Consider the following 10,591-nt stretch of genomic DNA (forward strand, 5'->3'; position numbering starts at 1 on the left):
CCCAGCACACATTTTCAGATGCAGAAGTGGATCAGAGAAGTCAGCTGGAGACTTCTATTTACACAAGACTCCTCCTTCAGCATTAGCAGATTTTAGTGCAGTCGCTGCATACACAGATGAGCCATGCATCTACTGTACATCCATCTCTGAAACAGGCTCACAGACCTAGGCATCCCCACAATTGCACTAATGCTTTTCAACTGGGACACACAAATTATTATTATTATTTATTTTTAAAGTATGCTCTTTCCGAAAACCCATCCCCTCAGGCTCCTCAGGCTTAGATCGACAGTGTCTAGGTCGACAATGTTTAGGTCGACCACTATAGGTCGACAGTCACTAAGTCGACAAGGTCAGGTCGATATGTTCTATGTCGACAGGTCAAAAGGTCGACATGAGTTTTTTATGGGGGGTTTTGGTGTCGTTTTCTTCGTAGAGTGACCCGGAACCCCAATTATTGCACCGTGTCCCCTTGCTTCAGGCATTCAGATTACCGTTCCAATCGTAGTCCACGTGGATCGTTAAGTAAGAAAAAGTAAAAAAAAGATTTTTTTAAAAAAAAACTCATGTCGACCTTTTGACATGTCGACCTAGAACATGTCGACCTTTTGACCTAGTAACTGTCGACCTATAGTGGTCGACCTAAACATTGTCGACCTAGACACTGTCGATCTTCAGACCGGATCCCCTTTATGGAACCACCCTTCTTTCTCACCTGGTCAGTAATCCTCCATGACACCTGTCAGAAAAGCCACTAATACTATACGTTTCTGCCAAGTTGTATGTAAATTGGCACCAGTATTTTTGGATCAAAAAAACCCAGACACACCAAATCCCCCACTCCTATTTTTACCAAAACTTTCAAATAATTTTGTATACAGTACTTGTTACCTGCTGCGCCCTCCTCTTGCAACCCTTTGTATGTTAATTACAAGTGCACCATTTCCTACCTCTACCATTCTAAACAGGCATCAGCGTTCCCACCTCTTGTCTCCCACGAAAGTGTGGGGGAAATAGATTTGGGTAACGACACATTGAATTGATTCAAAACAAGATCTCAAAATGCTGTTTTAGGGGCATATTGAATTGGATGCAGGAGTTTGTCTGTATAAAAGTTTGGAGACCTCAGGTGGGTTTGCAGGATCCTGCTACCCGTGGTAATTAACTGAAAAAATCCAGAGGAAGAGATTTTTTTTTATTTTATTAAATAGCTTGCACAGCCCACTTGCAGGCTTCCACTACCGCTGACAGACCCAGCTGGGATGTTTTGCACCTCTAACCCCTCACTGAAACACAGACACCCTTAGCACGCACACAGAAGTACTTACCAGTAACCCAGGAGATCATCGAAAAAAATAGAGAAAGATGTCAGCATGTCAGGGCAGTGGAGGACAACACTACAGAAGGTGAACAGTTATAGATTAAGCTATTAGGAAACGTAAAATCCTCAAGATGGCCATACAGAAGGATAATTTTCCGTACGAATGCACGATTTAGACGCCTTGCACAATCATAGATGCTGCACATATGATCAGTCTATCTGGGTAGCGGTGAATTAAAGGTTGTACGATAGATCATAAAGTTACAAAGTCTGACCTTGCGATACTGTACTCCGGTGAGCTGCATCCAATGCTGGACATCCTGATGTATGGCCAGCATCAGTCATTGGGGGATGTTAGTGGGTCAGAAGCAGCTGACTTGTTCTTATGTTGTTCAAAAAGAGCACAACTCTTCCCCGAACAAAAAAATCTGTCCCCCAAATGGAAAACCACCTTAGTCCGGCCAGTAAAGATAATTCTTATGTTCAACAGGTAGCACAACGTCCCAAAGTGCCTTTACCAGGTGTATCCTAGCACCTATGACCTGTGTTGGCGACAATGTGGTTATATTGGTGCGTTTTTCCGTATTTGGTAGACATGTCTCAAAATTGCTTCTGTGATGGCTCAATTCCTTAATCCTGTTAAATTTTCTATTACTATAGAGGGGTATCCAATTAACTGTGGCTAATGGATTCACCCCAGGATATCCTGTTGTCTCCAAAAATCCAGCACAAAGTGCAGCTTATTGGGTACTTTGTTTCACCTGCCTCAGGCAAGCAAAATAAAATCCTTGATAAGCGCCGTCTTTTCAGGGATGCAAAAACATACAGTATCAGTAAAAGTTTGCACACACCTTCTCATTCTATGATTTTTTATTTATTTTAATTATTTTCTACATTGTAGATTAATACTGAAGACATCAAAACTATGAAAGAACACATATAGAATTATGTTGTAAACAAAAAAGTGTTAAACAAATCAAAAATAAGAATTTACTCACCGGTAATTCTATTTCTCGTAGTCCGTAGTGGATGCTGGGGACTCCGTAAGGAACCATGGGGAATAGCGGGCTCCGCAGGAGACTGGGCACTGTAAAGAAAGATTTAGTACTATCTGGTGTGCACTGGCTCCTCCCTCTATGCCCCTCCTCCAGACCTCAGTTAAGGAAACTGTGCCCGGAAGAGCTGACATTACAAGGAAAGGATTTTGGAATCCCGGGTAAGACTTATACCAGCCACACCAATCACACCGTATAACTTGTGATAAACATACCCAGTTAACAGTATGAACAAACAATAGAGCATCAACCAATGGATGCCAACATAACATAACCCTTTATTAAGCAATAACTATATACACGTATTGCAGAAAGTCCGCACTAGGGACGGGCGCCCAGCATCCACTACGGACTACGAGAAATAGAATTACCGGTGAGTAAATTCTTATTTTCTCTAACGTCCTAGTGGATGCTGGGGACTCCGTAAGGACCATGGGGATTATACCAAAGCTCCCAAATGGGCGGGAGAGTGCGGATGACCCTGCAGCACCGAATGGGCAAACACCAGGTCCTCCTCAGCCAGGCTATCAAACTTGTAGAACTTTGCAAATGTGTTTGAACCCGACCAAGTAGCAGCTCGGCAAAGCTGTAATGCCGAGACCCCTCGGGCAGCCGCCCAAGAAGAGCCCACCTTCCTTGTGGAATGGGCTTTTACTGATTTTGGATGCGGCAATCCAGCCGCAGAATGAGCCTGCTGAATCGTGTTACAGATCCAGCGAGCAATGGTTTGCTTTGAAGCAGGAGCACCCAGCTTGTTGGATGCATACAGGATAAACAGCGAGTCAGTCTTCCTGACTCCAGCCGTCCTGGCAACATAGATCTTCAAAGCCCTGACTACATCAAGCAACTTGGAATCCTCCAAGTCACGAGTAGCCGTAGGCACCACAATGGGTTGGTTCAGATGAAAAGATGACACCACCTTCGGCAGAAACTGCGGACGAGTTCGCAATTCTGCCCTGTCCATATGGAAAATCAGATAGGGGCTTTTATATGACAAAGCCGCAAATTCTGACACACGCCCAGCTGAGGCTAGGGCCAACAGCATGACCACTTTCCACGTGAGATACTTTAGCTCCACCGTCTTAAGTGGCTCAAACCAATGGGATTTCAGGAAAGCCAAAACCACGTTTAGATCCCAAGGTGCCACTGGTGGCACAAAAGGAGGCTGAATATGCAGCACTCCCTTAACAAACGTCTGAACCTCAGGCAGTGAAGCCAGTTCTTTTTGAAAGAAAATGGATAGGGCCGAAATCTGGACCTTTATGGACCCTAATTTCAGGCCCATAGTCACACCCGACTGTAGGAAGTGCAGGAATCGACCCAGTTGGAATTCCTCTGTAGTGGCCTTCCTGGCCTCACACCAAGCAACATATTTTCGCCATATACGGTGATAATGTTTCGCCGTCACGTCCTTCCTAGCCTTTATCAGCGTAGGAATAACTGCTTCCGGAATGCCCTTTTCTGCTAGGATCCGGTGTTCAACCGCCATGCCGTCAAACGCAGCCGCGGTAAGTCTTGGAACAGACAGGGCCCCTGTTGTAACAGGTCCTGTCTGAGAGGCAGAGGCCATGGGTCCTCTGTGAGCATTTCTTGCAATTCCGGGTACCAAGTCCTTCTTGGCCAATCCGGAACAATGAGTATTGTTCTCACTCCTCTTTTTCTTACAATTCTAAGCACCTTTGGTATGAGAGGAAGAGGAGGAAACACATAGACAGACTGGAACACCCACGGTGTTACCAGTGCGTCCACAGCTATCGCCTGAGGGTCCCTGGACCTGGCGCAATATCTTTTTAGCTTTTTGTTGAGACGGGACGCCATCATGTCCACCTGTGGCAGTTCCCATCGATTTGCAATCTGCGTGAAGACTTCTTGATGTAGTCCCCACTCTCCCAGGTGGAGGTCGTGTCTGCTGAGGAAGTCTGCTTCCCAGTTGTCCACTCCCGGAATGAACACTGCTGACAGTGCTAGTACGTGATTCTCCGCCCACCGAAGAATCCTGGTGGCTTCTGTCATTGCCACCCTGCTTCTTGTGCCGCCCTGGCGGTTTACATGGGCCACTGCCGTGATGTTGACTGACTGAATCAGCACCGGTTGGTTTCGAAGCAGCGGCTCCGCTTGACTCAGGGCGTTGTATATGGCCCTTAGTTCCAGGATATTGATGTGCAGACAAGTCTCCTGACTTGACCACAACCCTTGGAAGTTTCTTCCTTGAGTGACTGCCCCCCACCCTCGGAGGCTTGCATCCGTGGTCACCAGGACCCAGTCCTGTATGCCGAATCTGCGGCCCTCGAGGAGGTGAGCACCTTGTAGCCACCACAGAAGAGACACCCTGGCCCTGGGGGACAGGGTGATCATCCGATGCATCTGAAGATGCGATCCGGACCACTTGTCCAGCAGATCCCACTGAAAGATCCTCGCATGGAACCTGCCGAAGGGAATGGCTTCGTAAGACGCCACCATCTTTCCCAGGACTCGTGTGCAGTGATGCACTGACACCTGTTTTGGCTTTAGGAGGTCTCTGACCAGAGTCACGAGCTCCTGAGCCTTCTCCTCCGGGAGAAACACCTTCTTCTGGTCTGTGTCCAGAATCATGCCCAGGAAGGGCAGACGCGTTGCAGGAATCAGCTGCGACTTTGGAATGTTCAGAATCCAGCCGTGCTGACGCAACACTTCCTGAGAGTGTGCTACACTGATCAGCAACTGCTCCCTGGACCTCGCCTTTATGAGGAGATCGTCCAAGTATGGGATAATTGTGACCCCTTGCTTCCGAAGGAGCACCATCATCTCCGCCATCACTTTGGTAAAAACTCTCGGTGCCGTGGACAGGCCAAACGGCAACGTCTGGAATTGGTAATGACAGTCCCGTACCACAAACCTGAGGTACTCCTGATGAGGCGGATAAATGGGGACATGCAAGTAAGCATCCTTGATGTCCAGAGACACCATAAAATCCCCTTCCTCCAGGCTTGCAATGACCGCTCTGAGCGATTCCATCTTGAACTTGAATTTCTTCAGATAAAAGTTCAGGGATTTTAAATTTAAAATGGGTCTGACCGAACCGTCCGGTTTCGGTACCACAAACATAGTGGAATAGTAGCCCCTTCCCTGTTGAAGGGGGGGACCTCTACCACCACTTTCTGGAGAAAAAGTTTGTGAATTGCCTCCACCACTATCTCCCTTTCCATGGGGGAAGCTGGTAAGGCCGATTTTAGGTAACGGTGAGGGGGCATCACCTCGAATTCCAGCTTGTATCCCTGAGACACAATTTGTATAGCCCAAGGATCCACCTGTGAGCGAACCCACTGGTGGCTGAAATGTCGGAGATGCGCCCCCACATCTCCTGGCTCCGCCTGTGGAGCCCTAGCGTCATGCAGTGGATTTAGTGGAAGCGGGGGAAGACTTTTGTTCCTGGGAACTAGCTGCGTGGTGCAGCTTTTTTCCTCTACCCCTGCCTCTGGCAAGAAAGGACGCACCTCTGACCTTCTTGCTCCTCTGAGAACGAAAGGACTGCATTTGGTAATACGGTGCTTTCTTAGATTGTGGAGGGACATAAGGCAAGAAATTTGACTTCCCAGCCGTAGCTGTGGAAACTAGGTCCGAGAGACCGTCCCCAAACAATTCCTCACCCTTATAAGGTAAAACCTCCATGTGTTTTTTAGAGTCGGCATCCCCTGTCCACTGCCGAGTCCATAAGACCCTCCTGGCAGAAATGGACATTGCATTTACTCTAGAGCCCAGCAGGCAAATGTCCCTCTGGGCATCCCGCATATATAGGACCGCGTCCTTGATATGTGCCAGGGTCAGTAGAACAGTGTCCCTGTCCAGGGTATCCAACTCCTCAGACAGAGAATCCGTCCATGCAGCTACCGCACTACACATCCAGGCCGAAGCAATTGCTGGCCTCAGCAGTGTGCCAGAATGTGTATAAACTGACTTCAGGATAGCTTCCTGCTTTCTATCCGCAGGATCCTTTAGGGCGGCCGTATCCGGAGACGGCAGGGCCACCTTCTTAGACAAGCGTGTCAACGCCTTGTCTACCCTAGGGGAGGATTCCCAGCCTAACCTGTCCGTTGGCGGGAAAGGATACGCCATAAGTAATCTCTTGGAAACTATCACCTTCCTGTCAGGGGAATCCCACGCTTTTTCACATAATTCATTTAATTCATGTGAAGGGGGAAAAGTCACTTCATGCTTTTTCTCCCCATACATATAAAGCCTCTTGTCAGGGACAGGATTTTCCTCAGAAATGTGTAATACATCCTTCATAGCTACAATCATGTAGCGGATGGCTTAAGTCATTTTAGGCTGCAACTTTGCCTCATCGTCATCGACACTGGAGTCAGATTCCGTGTCGACATCTGTGTCAACTATCTGGGATAGTGTGCGCTTTTGGGACCCTGACGGCCTCTGCGCTGTAGGATCAGGCATGGGTTGAGACCCTGCCCGTCCCCCGGTTACAGTTTTATCCAATCTGTTATGCAAGGAGTTTACATTATCATTTAACACCTTCCACATATCCATCCAATCAGGTGTCGGCACCGTCGGCGGCGACACCACACTCAGCTGCACATGTTCTGCCTCCACGTATCCTTCCTCATCAAACATGTCGACACAGGCGTACCGACACACAGCACACACACAGGGAATGCTCTGACTGAGGACAGGACCCCACATAGGCTTTTGGAGAGACAGAGAGAGAGTATGCCAGCACACACCCCAGCGTTATATAACCCAGGGATTACACTGTAACTTAGTGTTTACCCTGTAGCTGCTGTTAATATATATACTGCGCCTAAATTTATGTGCCCCCCCTCTCTTTTTTACCCTCTATTGCAGGGGAGAGCCTGGGGAGCGTCCTTCCAGCGGAGCTGTGAAGAGAAAATGGCGCTGGTGTGCTGAGGAAGAAGGCCCCGCCCCCTCAGCGACGGGCTTCTGTCCCGCTTTAATGTGTAAAAAATGGCGGGGGCTCTGGCATATATACTGTCCCAGACTGTATATATGTCTCTTTTTGCCAAAAAAGGTACTTAATTGCTGCCCAGGGCGCCCCCCCCCCCCTGCGCCCTGCACCCTACAGTGACCGGAGTGTGCGGTGTGCTGTGGAAGACAGGAGTCTTCAGCCGCCGATTTCGATGTCTTCATGCTTCTGCTGCTTCTGTTCTTCTGGCTCTGCGAGGGGGGCGGCGGCGCGGCTCCGGGAACGGCCGATCAATGTTAGGTACCTGTGTTCGATCCCTCTGGAGCTAATGGTGTCCAGTAGCCTAAGAAGCGCTACCTAGCTGCCGTGAGTAGGTTTGCTTCTCTCCCCTCAGTCCCTCGTAGCAGAGAATCTGTTGCCATCAGAAGCTCTCTGAAAACAAAAAACCTAACAAAATACTTTCTATTCTAGCAAGCTCAGGAGAGCCCACTAGGAGCACCCAGCTCGGCCGGGCACAGATTCTAACTGAGGTCTGGAGGAGGGGCAAAGAGGGAGGAGCCAGTGCACACCAGATAGTACTAAATCTTTCTTTAGAGTGCCCAGTCTCCTGCGGAGCCCGCTATTCCCCATGGTCCTTACGGAGTCCCCAGCATCCACTAGGACATTAGAGAAATATGTTTTATATTTTAGGTTCCTCGAAGCAGCTTTGCACACTTTTTGCATTAACTCAATAGGCTTCATGAGGTAGTCTCCTGGAATGGTTTTGAATTAACAGATGTGTCTTGTCAAGAGTCAATCTGTGGAATTACTTGCCTTCTTAATGTGTTTGAGACCATCAGTTGTGTTGAGCAGAGGTAGGGTTAGTACACAGTGGACACCCCTATTTGACTACTGTTGTAATCCATATTATGGCAAGAATCCACTCAACTCAGCAAAGAGAAAAGACTGTCCATGATTACTTTAAGACATGAAGGTCAGTCGATACAAAAAATTTCAAGAACTTTAAATGTATCTTCAAGTGCAGTTGCAAAAACCATCAAACGCTATGATGAAACTGGCTCTCATGAGGACCGCCCCAGGAAAGGAAGACCAAGAGTAACCTCTGTTGCAGAGGATAAGGTCATTAGAGTTACCAGCCTCAGAAACCGCTACTTAACCGCACCTCGGATTACAGCCCACATAAATTCTTCACAGAGTTCAAGTAGCAGACTAATCTCAACATCAACTCTTCAGAGGAGACTGCGTGAATCAAGCCTTCATTGTCGAACTGCTAGGAAGAAGCCACTACTGAGGATGAACAACAAGAGGAGGAGAATTGTTTGGGCTAAGAAATACAAGGAATGGACATTAGATCAGTGGAAATCTGTACTTTGGTCTGATGAGTCCAAAGTTGAGATTTTTGGTTCCAACCGCCGTGTCTTTGTGAGATGCAGAGAAGGTGAGCGGGTGGTTTCTGCATGTGTGGCTCCCACTGTGAAGCATGGAGGAGGTGTGATGGTGTGGAGATGCTTTGCTTGTGACACTGTTGGTGATTTATTCAAAATTCAATGCACACTTAACCAGCATGGCTACCACCGCATTCTGCAGCGCCATGCCATCCCATCTGGTTTGCGCTTAATGGGACCATCATTTGTTTTTCAACAAGACAGTGACCCAAAACACACCTCCAGGATATGTAAGGTCTACTTGACCAAGAAGGAAAGATATGGAGTGCTGCGTCAGATGACCTGGTCTCCACAATCACCTGATCTAAACCCAATTGAGATGGTTTGGGCGGAGTTGGACCACAGAGTGAAGGAAAAGCAGCCAACAAGCGCTCAGCACCTCTGGGAAGTCCTTCAAGACTGTTGGAAACCATTCCAGGAGACTACCTCATGAAGCTGATTGAGAGAATGCCAAGAGTGTGCAAAGCGGTCATCAAAGCAAAAGGGGGCTACTTTGAGGAATATAAAATATAAAACATTTTGATTTGGTCAACGCTTTTTTGTTTACAACATAATTCCATATGTTTTTAATTGTGATGTCCTCAGTATTAATAAACAATGTAGAAAATAATTAAAATAAACACCATTGAATGAGAAGGTGTGTACAAACTTTTGACAGGTACTGTAAGTTTCAAATTATCTGTAAAAAATTGTAAAACATTGCGAAAAATTGCAGTTTTCGCACCCCATGATTTTCCGCTGATAATTGGATACTCTACATACCCCAGACAGCTAAGCACATCAACAAATTAGTTATCCCTATCTGTTGTGCTGTTAAATATACATTCTAAGAACTTACTATTGTTAACTGTATTTCTCCTAAGTCCACAGCATAACAATGGGATATGATGAAGCGACAGCGGATTTTCACCAATCGGTCAAAGCTTTCTGGCCTCCCAGCATGCAACGGGCCCATCCATATATCCCTGCCTCCTGGCTCAGGCAAATCAGTTGTATTACAAAGCTCAAGGCAGGAGCATCATAGATAACCCTAATCAGGCAATAACAACACACATGCACACCCTTCCGTACAAGAAAAAAAGAGGTTATTGAGTAAAAGGATCCTCATATCAGGTGCGTCAGGGTGGGATCCCTGTGGACTTAGGAGAAATGCCGTAATCAATGGTAAGTTGTTACCATAACGTATATTTCTTTGGCAGGGTCCACAGGTTATCCACAGGCTAACAATGGGATTCCCTCCCCCCCCAAAAAAAATGTAGTGGTGGGGACGCTCCTGATTGGACAGGAGAATCCTTCGACAGAATTCAGCGTCATGAGAGGCAAAGGTATCCATGGCATAATGTCTAATGAATGTGTTAATGGAAGACCATGTGGCTGCCTTACATACTGTATCTGTTCTGCTGTCCATGATGGACCTACCTTACGAGTAGAGTGAGCAGAAACATTAGCCGGAACAGGGAGATCTGCTTGAGAGTACGCTTCTGAAATAGTCATCCAAAGCCATCTTGCCAGTGTCTGCTTATCAGCAGGCCATCCTCTCTTGTGAAATCCGTAGAGAATGGAGAGAGAATCTGTCTTTCTGATGGCACTGGTACGATCCACGTAGATCCTTAATGCACAAACCACGTCCAGCGATGCATCTCCCGCAGAAAGGCCCGGTACCTGGAAAGCTCGGACTACAATTTCTTCATTAAGGTGAAATTTAGACACCACCTTCGGAAGATACCCAGATCTAGCTCTGAGAACTGCTTTATCTTGATAAAAAAAATCAGAAATGGGGAACGGCATGATAATGCCCCTAAATCTGATACTCTTCTAGCTGACGCCATAGCCAGTAGAAAGAGAACTTTAGCGG

The sequence above is a fragment of the Pseudophryne corroboree genome, chromosome 7, assembly GCF_028390025.1.
Source record: "Pseudophryne corroboree isolate aPseCor3 chromosome 7, aPseCor3.hap2, whole genome shotgun sequence".
Classification (NCBI taxonomy): Eukaryota; Metazoa; Chordata; class Amphibia; order Anura; family Myobatrachidae; genus Pseudophryne; species Pseudophryne corroboree.